Source organism: Chaetodon auriga, chromosome 4 (genome assembly GCF_051107435.1).
Source record: "Chaetodon auriga isolate fChaAug3 chromosome 4, fChaAug3.hap1, whole genome shotgun sequence".
NCBI classification, from domain to species: domain Eukaryota; kingdom Metazoa; phylum Chordata; class Actinopteri; order Chaetodontiformes; family Chaetodontidae; genus Chaetodon; species Chaetodon auriga.
The window spans coordinates 5,336,434-5,352,914 of NC_135077.1; positions in this window are offsets into that span (position 1 = coordinate 5,336,434).

A 16,481-nucleotide genomic window follows, 5' to 3' on the forward strand; every position below is an offset into this window, starting at 1 on the left:
TTTCGCTTCAGTCTTGCTGGGGGCACGACTCTATACAGTCACACTAGCCTTTCTCCACCATCAATTTGTTATTTGTCAAGCACTAAAGGGAAAGTCACAAAAGATCAAAGGTCTTAGCTGAGACCATATGATTTGCTTCCTGTGGTGTTCATTCTGAATCAATTAAAAATGCTTATCTGTTCTTAAGCTTTTGACGTTTTCCTTATGCAAATTGTAGAGACAGCAGCTTATAGATCAGTTCAGTCACACATGGCAACACCTGACTGCGTGAATCACCTTCAGCTGTCCTTGGTGTCCAATTAGATGTGATGCATTGCCTGTAACTGTCTGAGAATGAATCCCGCCTGCCTTTAGTTTGCCAGAGTTTGTTCTAGAGGAGTGAGCCTGGCTCGTGATCCTCCTAAATTTCCCCCGAGACTCCTGTTGTCTCACCAACTGCGACTGTCCTTGCCCTGTTAGGCTAGGCAACAGGGTGGAACTACAAAAACCTGCAGGGAACACTGTAACCCCTGTCCCACCGACACACACTTCAAATATGTACCCATATGCTGTCTCCCCCAGGGGGCTATGGTACCTGAGACAATGGAGCAGTGCTAAGCATTGTGGGAATATTAGCTGCAAACTCTCACTGTCCTGACACACAGTGTGAGGATTGCTAATGGCTGCATTCACTGCTGTGGAATTTGAATCAGAGTTTCTGAACAGTTTGGATTGTTCTGACTGACAAGACTGATATTGGTAAAGAAGCACATTGTCACACCTCAAGGCTTTTAAAGAGGGGTGGGAATCGTTAGGCTCCCTGGGACGTTCGTGGCTCGTTTATCAGCTGATGTTGGCAATTCAGAAATACACAAAAAAAAAAAAAAAAAAAAAAACTTTAGCACTTACTTTTAGCAGCAGATGAATACGTCCTTCCAGGTAGCCCTGAACACAACACATACGTAGCTGTTATGTTGATGTTACATCAATGCAACATGGCAACTTTCAGGAAAAGTAAAGAAGATGCTTCGTCTCGTGCTTTCCAAGAGACATGGACAAACAGTTATTTTTTGCTTGTGGGAACGCAGCTGCAATGATGAAAGAGGACAAGCATCGTTACTGCTACAAACATGCTAAACTGGATGAGCTGCAAGGACTAATGCGCTTGAATAAGGCAACGAATTATCCTGTGGCCTGAGGGCGGCCATTGGTACGGTAAGGGGTTCTAGTTTTACGGTTATTTAAAGCAGGCAGGCTAACTTAAATTGATGTGTCACTGCGTCTTTCATTGAATATGCCCGTAAAAGGACTACGTCATTTAAAATGAGTGGGATAAGTGTTCAGCTCTGCTACATTGCATTGCTTTGAGCCATTGGCTAACAGAACTTACTATGGCTGATAGATTACCTCGTTATCAATGAATAAAATTACATCTACTCCTTTTGACTTATTGAGAAATCCAGAATCAATGAATATGCAAATATCCATAGATTCTTCATAGATTGTCCTACAGCACTGAAAAGTCCATTCTCAGTGTAAATGCACCTTTTCGTCTTGTTGAGAGGTTTTTAGGAAATGTGTGACTAACTGAAGGCAAGACAATGACGGTGCTTCAATAAAACTCTTTGAATGCAATGAATATTACAGATATATTGTTATGAAGGAGCTGAAGCCGAGGGCCTTTTACACTGAAGACATTTTGACATGTCCCGGCAGGGAAAACCCAGGTGTAAATGATAAAAATGAATGATGGCTGAATTCCATTCAGCTGCTTCAGTTTCCCTGCGATGTGGTATGTTGTAACGTGGCTCAGCGGCATCGTGCATGCTGTCTTTTTCTTGTATTTCTATTTACAGTCATGCTGCCTTGTGGTGATGATAATGACCAGATGGCACTGTTTGTTTGACTGAAACAAATGTTCAGCTCTTCTTGTGTTAAGAAAGACACTGTTGTACACCATCACACATTATAAGACTGTCATGGCCGTTCATTTTGATGCACTCCTTAACACGTACAGATCTTTATTCGTTGGCTTTGTTTATTTCTGGTCAAAGCTCTTTTATTTTGTCCTCCCTTTATGTAGCTGCATGCTATAGTTAGTTCATCCCTTCACTTTTTAATGCCTATTCAGCAGGTTGCTCTGTATGCATGACCTGTGTCGTAACACTATTGTACTTAATCTCTGTATTGTCGTCCACTCTGTACCACTATATTGACATGTATGATTCCAGTGAATAATGTCCAGTGAGAAACGTGCTGTCTTCACTTAGAGACTGTTTTCTACAGAGGAGTTCAGAGGACTGATAGAGAGCTTCATCATATGGTGCAACGACAATCACCTGAAACTCAATATCAGCAGAACCAATCAGCTTGTGCAGGACTACAATGCTTCTGTACAATCAGCACAGTTTCAAGGTGGTAAAACAAAGATTAGTGTCACCAACTCAGTATTTGACCGAATGTGAAATATGGTCACAATCTGCCCTTCTGTTCCTCCGTTACGGCGTTGGCCTGAAAAATGTCTTGGCAGACCATTATGCTGTCAAATGTCATCACTTCATCATTTGTATGCAATTTTGTCATAATTAAAACATCCGTGTGAGGTCACAGCGACCTTTGACCACCAAAATCTAATCAGTTCATCCTTGAGTTTAAGAGAACGTTAAGTTTGAAGAAATTCCCTGCAGGTGTTGAGAATGCTGCAGGCACAGAGGCAGAAAAACTTCAAACCTCTGTCAAGAACTGATTTTTTTCCATACAGTAATCCCAGATCCATCTTTCGAACGGAGAAAGTCGAATGTTATTAATAGATTTCCTTGTGGCTATGAGCCCCTTGTGTTTCATGGAAGAGGAATGGCCCTTGCGCTGTACATTGATGGAAAGGGGCCTGTGTCTTGGCCCCTGGGCCTGAATGTGTGGATCTACACTCCTGTGCACTGCACTGTCATCCTGTCAAGATGATGCTACAAGATGACGCTGTTGAAATCTGACAGGTGCCAAATATAAATGTTCCCCTGTGTGTGGATTAACCTTCACTGTTACCGAAATATTCCTGCTTTCTTACAAGAAGTGGCAGGGAAGGGCTGTTGATGGTTTGATTTGGGTACAAAGGGGAGATTGTGATATAATGAGACGTAAACCCGACAAACTTTGTCTGATTGGTTTGGTTTGGCTGGCTTGTCAAACGTGCACTGGGATCAGGTGGATCCACTCTCGTGCAGACAGTTTGGTTGTTAGGGGAACTTATCTTTGCAAGTGAGTGCAGGAAGCATGTTTGTTTGTTTTAAGTGAGGAGAAGAGGAAGGATTGTTTTAGTTTCATTCTAAGGGGGAGATTGAGGGGGAGAATAAAGAGAAGTTCTTTACAATAGAGGTTTGACATATGGATCTCTGTCATTGATTAACTGATGCTTTTAAAATGTGAAATTTAAGTATGGATGCATGAAGATGTGAAGGATTATGTTCCTGAGATGAGATGGTGCCTATGCAGTTTTTTTTTTTTAATTATTATTTTCAATGCTTTAAAAAATAAGTGAAAAATGAATGTATAATTAGTTACAGTGAGAAGATTTAACCATCATCATCATCATCATCACACTGGACTTGAACATAAAAAGCACATTCATTTACAGTGAGCTGATAAAAGTGTTGACAGTGCTCTCAAATGTACATATATGTGTGTATATATGAAGTCACATGCTGTATATACTACAGCATGTGATGTTCAGTGGGGTAACGGGTTAAAACATGCACAGAGTCAGAGGCCATTTGTTCCAATGAAAGATTGTCTTAAGAAAAAAGGGTCACAAATGTATTTTCCAGCAAATTAGTTAGTCACCCAGGAGTAGGAGGTGCATTCTGTGGGGACTGTTCAACTGTGAAATATAGATTACTGACAGCCTTTTCCTGAAAACTGCACATAAACATTTCAGACAGTCCACATGTTAGACAGCCCACACGGTCTAACACCAGAGAGAGTTCAGTCCTACACTCAACGACTTCATGAATTGTCCTTTGTTCTCTGGCTGTTAATGTAGCGCAGGCGCCAGCTACCAGCTGGTGTGGAGTATAGCTCGATGCTTATGCTGTCTGGTAGTCATTGTGCAATATTACAGTGCAAGTTATGTTCATGTAACAGCCTCAGGCATTACTTTTTAGGACTGAGATTGAGAGACTAACACATGATCGGGTTTTGTGTTTTCGTGGGTTTTGTTGACAATTGACATGTCACAAAGATCTAGTATTTGACTAATGTCAGGACTAATATCAGTTGTTTAGTGCAGTTGTGTTGAAGTGTGACTGATATTCTACCCTCAGCGGCTCATTATCTGCCTACTAACTGAAATATTCCACAAGCTAAACTGCTGAGAGAACATTTCACCTCAGGTCAGACACCGCCGATGTTTCCCCAGCTGCTTTTTCCCGCCTTGTGTGAGTGAATCAAATCAATTCAAGATGTGCAAAAGACCAGAAAAGACGAGTCTTTCTATCCTTGTTGCAGGTCACACAGATGCTTTTTCTTCTCTGTTCCATTTTTGCCGGTTTCTTAACAGCGTTGTTATTCGGGTTAGTGAAGCTCAATATCACCTGATTTCTCAAGACACTCTTCCTTGAACAGATCAGGGTTGTTTCCTGAGGCCACATTTTCAACCTCAGTTGCTTTGTTATGTATTTTGGACGTTCAAACGTTGCATGCTGAAATTGCTTTCTCTCCAGCGCACATCTGTCATGGGCTGGTCAAGGTTTTGTGGCATTCTTTCTCAACAATCCTTGCTTCAGTGGGTATTTGCGAGATGGAAAAATTCCACGTGTGCAATATGACAATATAACGATCGAAAAATTTAATAGCAAATTCTCAAACCAAAACCGTCTTGCGAGTAGACGTTCAAACTCATTTTCTGTGCATTTTCAACATCACTCACAGGGATCTTTCAGACCACAGGGATCCTGCATCTGCTTTCAAAAAGTCATGCAGAGATATTCATGGGGCCATAATTAACTGGCTCTTGTTGATTAGCGTCTCAGCAGAAGGGTTAAGGAGGCTGACAACAAATCACTGAAGGGTTTTATTAGACAAACATTCCTCTGTCCTGCAAACATGTCAGCCGCCCCTCCGCATTACACATCTCTCTTGGGTGTAATAACCAACGTGCAGCACCATCACACAGTAATTGCATTCTCTCAATCAACAACGAAATCCCCAAATTAATGTGCCTGAATTATGCATACTGGTGCTGGATGTGAGCTGCACATGTAAGAAATGACTCACAGGCATTATGTTAATATCTGTTTTTCACAAGCTACAACTTCAGAATACAGATCACCAGTGAAACGTGCTCAGGTGATAAATAGATGCATGTCATTGCGGAAGATGGGGGTCCAGACATGAAATGGAAACACTGTGGGCATCGCTGAAAGAAGTTGTTGAATTATTCAAACCATCCATAACCCTCCTATAACTGATGGTGCTGGAGTGTTTCTGTTGAGGTGAGAATCGCGGAGGCAAAGCTATTGAGCGCTTTGAGTGACGCAACCTAGGGAGCATTGAGTATTAATATCTTAATAAAAAAACTCAAGTGAGGGAGGGCTGATTAGGGCATCGCTGGTGAGGAACATTTACTTAGTGAGTAAATCATTTAATACTTCACAGGGCAAATGAGGTTTCACAGGAGTTAAAATGGATCACAGCAATGCATCCATAATTAAGCAATTTACATCCCACATTAGGGTGAAAATAGGATTATTTTGGCTTTGCGGTGAAATACACCTTTAATCATGCTTTTACAAATAAGATTAACTTTCTTGTCCTTATTTACCCTGAAAGTTGATTATCATTTTTTCGTCATTGTAACGTTTGAGTGAACAGTCAACTGTGCAACTGCTGTCAGCTCCTGTTACTGTGAGATGAAACCGTATTTCACTAGAGCGACACAGTCATTATCCGTCAAACGACATTAGCATGTCTCAGTTAAAAACAGAGATGCCTGAAATAGCAGGCCGTAATCAAATGAAGTGATATGTCTCGTCTTCATTTAAAATACGTGGACACACTGGAAAGGAGAGTCAACAGGAATTAAGCCAGTGAAAAGCACTCGAGCAGACAGCTCAACCTCATGACTCACTTCCAAAAGTGTGGATTGATGTATCCTGCTCTATAATCAATCTGCTGGTAGAAGTGTGACTCAGTGTCAAGATGTTTCTATAAACACGATGAGCTGAGACCCGCCAACGTCAGGGCACGTTTGCTTCGTGAATGTACGCCTGCTGGAGAGACGAGGTGAAAGCAGGCAGAGAATAACACAGTTACACTGTAGTTTCACACTTCAGTGTGGGCCAGAGGAGCAGCGAAAGAGATGAAGCTGAAGAAAACAGATGAAGGGCCCAATGTGATATGCAATGTTTTTGTCATTGGACACTGCAATATTTTGTGTTCAAATTTATTGTTTTATCTTTTTTTCATAGATACATCTTTCTATAGTGATATGTCAACACCTTACTTACACCTTACACCTTACAACACAGTAGTAAGGTGTAAGGTGCTGTCACAGGTGATGATAGCAAGTGTGCTTTCATACTACTGGGGGACACAAAACAAACTGTTGTCTCATTAATAAAGGAAAGGAAAATCAGGAAATAATACTAATAATAAGCTTTGTTACTGCTACTGTTGCTCAGGCTGCATCACCACGTGGCCACTGGTTGGTTCGCTCGGCCTACAAGATAACCTGTTATCTTCCTTTCGGAACGCATAAGAACCATTCTTGGTGTTTTACTATTAACACTGAATGTGTCGCGTGTCCACACTGACCAAATTTGACACTGCATGTCCAAGGGTCCACAGCTATATTCCTGCCAAGTGTGAAGTAGATCAGATGAATGGTACTTGAGACAAAGCACATACATACGTACATATATACATGCAGTGAGACAGGGAGCTCTTGCTTTACAGCTGGATTGAACTCCATCAATCTTACACATCAAAGTCTGATCATACACCTGAATATCCGACTGAACTGTCAGCGCTTGACTTGCATTGTGTGTATGGTCGGCAGCAGGCTTTGACAAAGAAGAATGTGTGGAATAAGAAATGACATATCTCTGCTTCTGCTGCATGATTATATTTTTTAACCGAGTCCCGTAATGTTAAGGAGTGCAATGCTGCCTATGCATACTTCTGCCTTACCGTACACAGAATTTTAGCCTTGATTCCTCACAGTTTTATGCCTTGAATCCACATAAACTTCAGAATCTCCGAACTAAGTATTTTCTTGATATTGGGTGAAGAGCTTTTGGACCGCAGCGGGTTCAGCTTTTTACCACTTTCTGTGTGAGAGTTTACATGCATGTGTCCATGTGTGAGTCAGCAGCAGTCAGATGGCTTGTCAGTCCGCATTTGGCTGCACAGTGTGACAGTTGGGTGATCAGTCATGCCACATCCTGTCCGATTCATCACCGCGGCATTTCCAAGGATCCGAGGTTCCGCATGATGAAAATGAAAATGTGGAGGAAAGACACGTTTTGAAAAGTTCTAAATATAATTTCAGTCATTCTTGCTGCATAAATGTACTGTATACGTCTGTGAGTGTATGTGTGTGTGTGTTTGTGTACGTTTGTGGTCTTGTGTGTCGCACAGTTCCATCTACAGGTGCAAACTTAGTCACAGCTCCTTCATATCCGATGATTAACCTTAAATATGACTCTTAATCTGAAAGTCTGTCATGCCTTTGTGGATTCGACAGAGTGCAGACAACCAGTGCCAAATCCACCCATCTGGCTCATGTGACACTGATACGTGGAGAGACCAAGATTTAGACAGAGAAGAAGAATCCTATTTTCAACTCTAAGTGATACAGAATTAACGGCTTCGCTTTTCTAGCCTGTGCCAAATTGGCTGAGGCTCACATTGAGTTCAGCGGGAGAGATGATGGATATAGTTTCATCGATCAAATTAAAATTAGATTTTGGCATACATGTTTGGATTAGTCAAGGGGGATGAAACACAGAAAAGGACAGAAATGTTCCGTCACTCCCATCGGCCATCATGACTCTGACGGCGGAAGGAGCAGCTAATTGGATTAATAAAGGGCATGCTGATTAGTAATTCGCTCCCATGAGGGTAAGCGAGAGGAAGTTTAATTTAATTGGATGGAGGGAACAAGTTAGCAGTTGTCTTTCAAATTTTAAAAACTGATCGGATAACAGAGGGAAGCAGGAAGATGTAAAAATGGATATGAGCCGAGAGGCATTGTTTGGGTAAAACTGAATGAAGGAGTGGAGGAGATTTTCTGACCTGATCCAAAGCTCAGTGTGAACCTGACATGCATCCAGAAGTCGGTCACTCACCTCCCACCACAGTTAACCTTTCTGGCCCTAGTGGCCCTCAGGAGACACGGCAGTATCACCAGGATTCTTCATCCGCTGCTTCGTGGCTGTACTGTTGACCTCGGACTGATGAAACCGTGTGTCCTTGTTTGGCAGTTTGATCCGTCTGTGGCGCGGAACTGGAATAATCCCTCCTCATTAAAACCAAGTAGAGTATAATTGCTCACGTCCAGAAAATATCTCAAAGCTTCATATATAAAACAAAGGGCCGTCCACATGCATGAAATGCTGAGAAGTGTCCTCTTGTAGGTGTGAGTGTGCGGGGAGTGACGCTGATAGTCACTGATTAGGAACACGTTGTGTAACTTCCCCAAATCATTGCCCTACATATTATGCCTCCTACTCTTTTTCAGATTTAACACCTGGCTAAACTGAAACACATGCAAACCGCGTAAATGTATAACAGTGTAACTGTTGAAATAATAATATCATGACTATTTTATACTATTTCTCACTATACAGTCAGCTCCTCCTGTAAATGATATTTGACATGTGCACTGAAAGGGAGGCGTGTTGAATGTGGAAGAGAGGAGCTGGTGGCTCGCAGCCAATGAGCCACTCACCGCAGCATCTTGCTGGCATATATTAAAGAAAGAAATGCTCTCCCAGTTTTGACTTGATTCGAGGTGTAGCTATACAGACGAGTATAGTACAGCAGCTATAAGCCATGCGCCGTGTAGTCCAGTGCTAAGCTACAGCCCTGATGTCTGCAAATGAGACCAATAATTTATAGTCTTTTAGGACTTTTCCATTGGCAATTTTGGCCGTGCTGATTTGTGTTACCAATTTAAACACACTGAGTTGTGCCTGGACCATCTCTGTAGTCGGGTCAAAGGACACCTGGCCATCTCCATCTTGGGACAATTGTTTAAATAGCCTCTGCTGCTATTGGCAGACATATATGGGACGCAGACGAAACTCAAAACTTTGAAAGAACGAAGCAGTAACCTCACTCCTTGGCAGTAAACTCTCTTTAAGTGGGCCCAATTTTACACCTGCTGATAACTCGCTCTGAAAACTGGGTCAGCCCAGCCACTAAACCCAACAGCCGTGAGAACAAATCTGTCTCACAGCAAATCCAGCAAACGGCACAGAAAAGTCCCAAATCTCTTAAACAAATATATTTGTGGAACTCAATAACTGCTTAGTATACAAAAAAAATCATCTGCTCCCGTGCTTTTTTACATACGCTACAGTATGTTAAAGGCATCGATACATCATTCAGATAACAGTATGGCTCTACAAAAGATAGATCACACCACGTGGAGTTATCAGCATTACAGCAGCAGAGATTATAACTATGTACTATTCATAATGCTTGATCACCTGGGTTAGCTGTGGTAATCACATCAAGCCATTTGTTAATTAAGAGTTACTGTTTACCGTAATTGTTCCTCTTAACCCCACCGACCACAAAGAGATCCGATATTAAAGCAATTTTAATTCAAGTAATGGGAGACAAAATCCACAGTGAAATTCTCTTCTATTTTATTACCTTTTCAACGTTAAACTCAAGAAGAAGTAGTAAGTGCATCACTTGTATTTGTGTCTCTGCATGTGAGTCACGTCACTGTGTCTGGATGTGCAGTGGCATTTAATTGAATATAGGTTCAATTAAGGAACAGCATGAAAGGAAATGTCAATATTCATCCGTGCCCTTTCAAAAAAAAATGTTTTGAATTGAAGAATATTGAAAAAATAATCTGATAATATTTTCCCCGTTGACTGATTGGTGGGAAATCTCCTTCTCATAAACCAACCCTGCATAAATGAAAAGCACGAATATCTGTGAATGAGTACGAAACCCCCTGGAAATGCCATGGAAACAATCACTGCGTAGTGGAGCTCATTATTTGCCTCGGTGAAGAGATGGAGAAGGAGGTGGGGGGAATAAGAGGTAGGAGAAATGAGGAGGAGGGGGAGGGGGAGTACACATGAGCATATGTGAAAAGGGTGAGGGAAGAACCAGTAAAAGATAGAGTTAAGAGAAAGGGGATTGAGGGAATCTGTGTGTGTGCTCACAGCAGGGAAACAACACAGAGGTGGAGGTTTTTTTTTTTACAGGGAGAAATGATTCATCCTGTATGTAGTGTACACAAACACAAGCCACTTTTTCACAGTGCGTGACCTTCTGAGGCATCCTGTATGGAGAGTGGGGTCCAGCTGTGGCGGGAGAGACAGCCTTATCGTTTCTGAACAGAGAATTATTCACGGGGTCGAGGCTGGATTAGTGATTCAGGAACCTGCAGCGCAGTGGACTCTGGGTTGTGCTTGGCAAAAACATTGCGCTATGATAATAATTGAACTTTCTTCACTGGAAATCTTCTGCTTTCCCTTATCACTACGCATACACTGCTTTGTATTGCGTGATGAGACTGATTACAGAATTCTATTGGATGCATATATAAGCATTTTTTATCTAAAGGCACTTTCACATTTTGGGATTTTGGGCTTTCACAGACTAAAGTTGACAATCGTGAGAGAAATGTGGAACTAAAAACTGGCAGCTTTTGATTGTACTGTGGGACAAAGACCACTGATGACCCAACATCAGAGTGTGTCTACACACTGACAATGTCAGATATTTAGGGCCCTTAATGCGACTGCTGCTACCACAGTCGCACTATGGCCATCCATCCATTAATGGCACCACCTGACATGCCTCAAATTTATATCAAACATTCTGATGCAGGTTGCAACCAAGACACATGTGGCACAGTGTGGCGGGTATGCACTTGAAAAACTGTTGCACCTTTATGTGTCAGTGTAGTGGCTAAAAATCCATTAATGTAGCTTAAAAAAGAGTTTGCAAAGAGTGTTAAAAGAGAGGACGGCTGTTATCATTGAGAGGAACTTGAAACTAACTGATTTCTAGCAGCTGCTATCCGCATTGACATAAAAATGACATTAATGAATTTTTTCCCACAGTATCACTATTTCCTACATAAATTACATTTACTATTATTTACCCTTGAGATGAAACTCCTCATTTCCAGGGCAAAGCTGTGGCGAACTATAGAAATTAAATGAATGTAGAAGGTTTGGTTAGTTCCCTCCTCGCACCACAATGACCTCAATTTCCAACAAAGACCTGCGTCTCCATTCCACACTGAGGCAGAAAAAGGCAATTCCAGAACCAGCATCACACCGAGAGGAGTGGACCATTCATCTTAAGACGAGTGAGAGCCATCCATATCCAGTGAGCTGTTACATGCACTCGAATGCTTCTTTTTACCTTTGGGGCCAATTGAAGGGCTCGGACTTGCACAGTAATATGCTGGGGCTTTTACCCAATCACCGAGGCACTGTGGGGAAGCTTTTCATCACACAGTTCAGGTGGCAGACTCCAGATTGCATGGTGCAATTCAACTCTGGGTTTGCAAGGAGCTGCTTTGCTGTGTTGCTCCAAGGTCTGTAGACGGCTGACACTTCGGCAGAGTTCGATAATCTTAGAGATGGAGCACAGAGGGCAGGAAAGAGCTGTCAACCGCTTCCTTCCTGCGCCTTCATATCTTTTGAAAGTGTTCAGGGTATTATGCATGAGATGGATGGAGCCTCAATGGGTACGATGAGAGAGAGGAAGCAGGGAAGAAAGGGTCTGCAAAATGAGGGAAGGCTGAAGGTGAAAGGAGAGGATGAGGTGGAGGCAGGGTGGAGGAGGGAGCAGTGATCAGGATTAAGGTGGACGAGGGGTGTGCTGGTCTGCGTGATAACACAGTGTGTGTGTGTGTGTGTTTATCAGGAGCAGATTTCTTCAGATATTCAGCGTCCTCCGCCCTGTGCAGCAACATACTGCTCAGCCTATGAGGGTTTTCAGAGTGTCCTTGTTGTCAAGGGCAACATCATGCTCCACCATCAAGTCTGAGGGGAAGCTCAGTGTGGTAAAACTGTTGAAACAGGCCCAGTTTTTAAGGGATTTACCTCCATCTGCTGTGATTCAATACATCGCCGTGTTATCTGCTGCAACATTTTGAGTGCTGCTGTGCATGCAAACACACACGATGGAGCATCCAGGCTTTCTCTCTGAGCTTCACAGGTTTTAGCTGCACCTAAAACCCTGAGCCTGGATTAAGAGTGTTCAGAGGAGCTTTTTTCCCCCCCTTTTTTTGGTAATAGGTGTTATTTATAGATGCATGAGACTGCTGTCAGAATGGTTACCATTTTACAAGCGCATGTCCAAAGAAAATACACCATTAAACAATGTTTACTTCATTTCTCACAAACATATTATATGAAGGGTGTCATATGTTTGCAAAAAAAAAGCTCTTTTTTATTTTCCTGTTTCAGAATCAGTTGATTCATGAAAGGTTTCCTCATCCTAGTGTAACGTCTTCTGTATAATACACTTCATTTCTACTTGTCATGACGTGAACATAAAGAATACACTGTCTCTCCAGATGATTTAGCACCACAATGCAGTCAGGACTCCAGACTGTGGAGCGCATTTGTTGTCTTTAGCGACTGTGTTTCCCATGAATGTTCAAAATATGCATTTATTTTCTATTCCAATGAAAAAAAATAACTGGACATAACAGACAGAAAATTTAAATAAAGATGATCTCCCATTTCTCTGATTTCTTCTGTAATTTATCAGTCACAGGGCAAAGTGAATTATTTTTTATTACAGTATTTAAAGGTTGCATCAGAGCACAAAAGTACATGCAGTCAACATCGAGTTCTCATTAGCATTTATGACTAAGATTAGACCAGCTCCTTAGCCTCTCCATGCATGAACTGATATGACTGTATATTTACTTTGTGGATGACACACTTCAGCAAAGTGAGTGACAGCAAGCTTGATCTGACTAGTTTGTGCTGAGTCTTTTGAAAATATCACATCTGAATAAACCAGAACGCCCTCCTCTCCAGGCTCTATAGCTACCTTTCTCAAACCTTGACAGGACTGTATGTATCAAGACACACCGCGTGACATCCATTCCTCTCCGAGGGCTTAATAGTTAGCCGGGGTTAACCAGCATTAGGCAGCGCAGCAGCCAAAAAAAAACACAAAGAGGAACAAAACAAAAGAAATACAACTTGATTGACCCAGCGGTCCAAAATTTCCATCCTCTCATTTCACTGATGAAATGTTGCAGAGTGAATGCGCTGAGGATAACGGGCAGCGTTCTCCCTGCGCCTCAGAACCCACAGCCAGTAATGTTAACCTCCCTCCCTTGTGCTTCATACATCAAAGCACTTCATCAAAAATAGTTTTTAACAGACTCTCACTAACATAGTTGGCCTCTATCTGTTGCCAAACGATGACTCACTTAGTTTGCCTGGGCATAGATTTTAAATGCATTTCAAAGCTCCCGTGGGGCATCTATTACAGATGGAAATTGTACATTTTTTGAGACATGGCCTCAAAATATTCTGAAAAATTGAGACTATGAGGGCAGTTGTGTCGGTTCTAACCTGTTTTCCAAGGAATGTTCTGAACTATTGGGAGCAGAACAAAAGTTTTTCTTGGAGAAATGTTAAGCCCGATGTTCACTTTCAGCTCTGGTTTTGCCCTTTACCAACGAATAAAGCCAAAACTATGAGGTGAAAGATGCTCCAGAGCGCTGACGGCAGAGGCCCCTCATATTAGACGTAGATATTTGATCCATTGTCCAAAAAAAATATGTTGATTATCGCAGCGAGAAGTTGTCAAAATGCAGAATGAATTCACAATATTCACTTTTTCATTTACAAACTACGACTAAAGTAGATTTGTTTGGTATAATTTAGAATGAAGCCCAGAATATATTCCAGATCCCATCAAACATGCACACACAACTTAAATGCAGTTAGTGGTCTAATGGAAAATTATATAGTTCAGTTGTGCATCATTGCAGTCAGGAAGATGTATTTAACATTTTTGACACGTGCTGCCCGTCTTCCTTTGCTGTGAATGTCTCCGGGCAGCCTGTAGCTGTAAAAGAGAGACGGAGAGAGACTTCAGTTCAGACTTCTGATAGCTGACAGCGTTACACAACCAAATGTGACTTGTTAGCACATGGATGCCCAGCAGGCTGTTTCCTTCTGCTGCCTCTGACAGCTTACCTGTCAGTAACACTGTGCCATGTAAAAGGACTAATAAAAGATGAAACCACCACTCACATTACGCTCATACACATACTGTACAATATGTGTGTGCACACGCATTAACACACACACTCTCTCTCTCAGCCTAGTTTACTTTGAGACAAAGAACATGGTCAGAGGGCATATACATTCTGGAAGATAAGAGTTTTTCATTAAGGGATTGATTAGCATGAATTTGATCTGATCATCTGTTCTGACAGGATAAAACACTGCTGCTGTTCTCAGCCTACTGACCCCGTTCTGTCACTGTCAGCACAGCTGAGTGGGTCTTGATGAGCTGGAAAGGTGGAAATTGAACAATGAAGAAGCGACCAAGTCTATAGATAAGTGATAACTGAGATGATGTTTCATTTTCCAACACGTCTAGGTAAGAAATGTGATTTAAGAATATTTTGAATGAAAATACATACTTAATTTGTAGAGCTTTGAAACTCAAACACAATAGTTGGTGCCACATCATCAGGATGCTGGTGTTTCTCCAACGCTATCGTCATTTTCATGGCCCAGATCAAGAGTAGGAAAAGCAAACTTCAGACTGAAGAGCTTTCTCTTTTTTTCTGTAGCTGCCTACGCTCAACAATTCTACATGAAGAAATCCGTCATGGAAGAGATGCAACTCTCTCACTGACAGATGCCTCAGTAGAGCAGAATACAGTGCAGTCAGTGCTGTGAGGGATGCAAATCCCTTTAATCACAGACACATCAGTCGCCTGTCTCTCTGTACTCACTTCCATCGAAACAAAAAAAACATCCATTCTGTGTCTGGGGTTTGCTGAAAGGCATCTGGGAAATGCAGGAAATAAGAACCTGATGTAAATGAAGCAAATCAATGGACACACAGACACACACACACACACACACACACACACACCTAGAATGTAATGAATATCAGAGGCTGATGTGAAGCTGTGTTTAGACTGAACGCAGTGTGAAAACTAGAGGTGTGAATGTGGGAAAAGAAATCATCAGAAAGATACAGATTCCCTCTGAGAAAAGAGAGCACCTGGGGCAACATAACAGACACATAACAGACACAGCTGGAGTTCCTGCTAAACCTTAAATCAGTCCATGTTTAGCTGCTGTCTCACACACACAAACACACACACACAGGAGCTACAATATCTGCACTGTCACATCTGTCTTTGTGATTAATTAGTGTTTCATTGTCAGATCCTTAACCAGACTACATTCAGCCAAACAAACAAAATCAGCCCAGTAACACTCCCATATGCTGTGATTGACGTTGCTATCCAACAGAGGCATTTCAATTAAACAAAATGGACTTTCCCAATAGGGATGACGGGAATTCCAATTTGTGGAAACAGCTTTTCAGGAAAGGCCGACTATAATGCAGCACATCGTGGCAATTAAGAGAAACACACAGTGTACCTGGTTAGTGATTCAATCTCTCACCTATTTGCTCCACACATTAGAGCTCCATAGATCAGTGAGTGAACTCTCACTACAGCACAGACCTACATTCAAACGCCGACTGACACACACACACACACACACACACACACACACACACACACACACACACACACGTGACTTCATGCACAGCTGTTCTATTGATCTGTCACGTAATGAAACAAGAAGAAGCCTGACGAGAGGAGGTGGGAGAGTTCCTTGTTCACGCTGATTAAAATGAGCTATTCCCTGCTCTCATTGTGCTCGCTTATTATTATCTTTCAGTCATAATGAGCTTGGTTAAATACATGTGACAAGCACGTAGAGGCAGCTCTGTGTACACAGGAGCCCTGCTGAGTCTGGGTCGCAAGCACAAAAAGGGCTAAGGGGCTAAATGAAGGACAGCGAGACAGACAGAGGAAAAGTAAACCCTCTGAATCATACAGCGAGCATGAAATACAAGCCTGCGAGCCACAAGATGATGCACTTTTGGAGGAAGTTGTCATCTGCAGTATTTTTACTTCCACTGAACTGTATGAGCGGAGCTGACGCCTCATGCATAAAAAAACAAGGGACGCGCTTGTTGGAATATCTGAAATTGTGTAGTTTCAACAGAATTATTTA